A 2399-nucleotide genomic window follows, 5' to 3' on the forward strand; every position below is an offset into this window, starting at 1 on the left:
CAGAATAATTTTTTTTTTATTTATTTTGTTTATTATTTTGTTTAGCACTTGGAAATTTTTGAACTTTCCACTGCACTGCAATCTGAAACAGTAAACTTAGGTTCAGAGTGTCCTAAGCCAACTTGTGAAGCTGTTTCCTTTTATTATTCTGTTATACTGTTCTGTTCACAAGAGCCAATATTTTGGGATTCTGCACCGTTCTTCTCATGCAGCTCTTTATTAAACCTCTTTGTATGAATGTCCCAAAGCTGCTATAACAAAGTATCACAAACTATGGGGCTTCAAACAACAGAAATGCATTGTCTTACAGTTCTAGAGGCTACAAGTACAAAGAAAAGCCTCTTCTCTCTCAGAATCATGTAGCAGAATCCTTCCTGGCCTCTCCCAGCTTCTGGTGGTTTCCTGGTGGTCTTTGGTGTTTCTTGGCCTGCAGCTGTGTAGCTCTAGTCTCTGACTTTATTGTCACAAAGTGCCCCTGTATGTCTCTTGTCTTTACATGGCTGTCTTCTTATAAGGACTATGAGTCATATTGGATTAGGGGTCCACCCTGCTCTTCATCTTTCTAGTTATGTCTGAAACAAGCCTATTTCCACATAAGGTCACATTCTGAAGTACTGGGGATTAGGACTTCAATATGACTTTTTGGGGCAATACAATTCAATCCACAAGACTCTTCTACATTCCTGTAATTATGCTCTAGGTAAAAATCATTGCCTGGAAGAGTTTCATCTTTATAAAATTCAGAAACTTAGAAAAAGAAGCAAAAACGATGAAACTTGAGAGATCTGCAGTCAAAGAGAAGATATATGATGTGCACTGAGTCTTCTTCGTTCTCTTAAATTTACCAAAATTTAATAATTGTCTACTCTACCTGTCTTAGGTAGTTTATGAAACTCCATATGCAACTAGAATTCACTAAAATATAATACTGTTGCAAAATGGGCAACGATTTTTTGGTTTTTTCTTTCTTAAAAATTTTATTTATTTTTTATTTCAATAGCTTTAGGGGAGTACGCATGGTTTTTGGTTATATGGATGGACTGTATAGTGGTGAAGTCTGAGGTTCTAGTGCACCCATCATGTGAGTAGTGTACATTGTACTCAAAATGTAGTGTGTTTTTTTTTTAATCCCTCACCCACTTCTACCTCCCCACTTCTGAGTCTCCAAAGCCTATTTCCTTGCCAAAAAAAAAATCAACAGTGAACATATGTACAATTATTGTGTGCCAATTGTAAATTTTTTAAAAACCAATAATGAAAGTAGATGCTAACCCATTATTAGAAGACGAGTACAATACCAGTTGCTTTCAAATAATATCTTTTTGTTTTGGCTTTAGAATGCCTCTTAGTTGAAGATACACTATTTTCTTAGATACATTTTATTTCTGCTAACAAGTCCCAAAAAATATTCTTCCCCTGTAAATGACATAAAGATAAGTATACTCTCCCCTTCATATTTACTTTTACATAAATACTAGCGTTAATATAAATACATTTCAGTGTTCTAATGTATTATGGTAGAGCTCTAATAAATGAACTGAATTATTTGTATTCTTAATTATCTAAATCCCAAATGAATAAGACACCCTTTAGTTGAATTTTGCATTTGTATAGGGGGAGAGATGAATTCTTTGCCTTGCTTGCCTACTGAAAAAAAAAAAGAGTATAATCCTCCTAAGTTTATAATGAAAATAAATTACACAATATATTTTCAAGAGCAGGATAAACTAAATTTATTTTTTTTAGCCTTTACAAGACTATGATGTATAAGAGAGTTAATAATGAAATCACCTAAGCCAAATGAGAGTGACTAGATTTTGAGATGAAAGGTCAGATTTGCAAGTTTATATTTTCTGTTCCATTAAGTCTTCCTTCATTAGTCTTCATTCATTTTAAGTAATTCCAATAGTATTTTTAAATTGTAGCTGAGATTCTTGGTCTGCCTAGGAAAGGTCACCTAAGTTTAAAAAGTCTTTTGATCCTTAGCAGTCAATTCCAGACTTTGCTTTTTAGAAAATATTGATGACGAATAATGAAATTATTGTGAAATCTTTATATTAGGAGTCTTATGACTTGAAAAAAAATTAGATGGCAAGAGTGGCTGTTAGAATGTTTATATAGCTTTAAGATGTTAAATTGTGATATATCTACCTGCTTGCTTGTCTTACATCTTAGAACCAGAGAGTAAAGGCAATATATTCAAATATATGTCCTCATAAAAGAATCATAGTTCACTTACCTGCAGTTTCTGGAACTTTTACCCTTAAGAAAGAATGTGAGGGAGTGTTTCTAAGAGGGCTGGAGGGACATTCTTGTGGGGGATAGAGACAGCTTTGCCAAAACTGTCTCTGGTAGATTTTCCTTGTGAGGAATTACATTGTTGCTGTGGGTGTTCATAC

At 33.8% G+C, this 2399-nt stretch overlaps 1 protein-coding gene across 2 annotated transcripts in view; it reads left to right on the forward strand.

The window, feature by feature from the left end:
* CDKAL1 (CDK5 regulatory subunit associated protein 1-like 1) overlaps window positions 1-2399 on the forward strand; it is a 743372-nt gene that overhangs the window by 583075 nt on the left and 157898 nt on the right. The gene's annotated exons all lie outside the window — the stretch shown is intronic.

Source organism: Mandrillus leucophaeus, unplaced genomic scaffold (genome assembly GCF_000951045.1).
Source record: "Mandrillus leucophaeus isolate KB7577 unplaced genomic scaffold, Mleu.le_1.0 Scaffold56, whole genome shotgun sequence".
In the NCBI taxonomy this organism is placed as follows: domain Eukaryota; kingdom Metazoa; phylum Chordata; class Mammalia; order Primates; family Cercopithecidae; genus Mandrillus; species Mandrillus leucophaeus.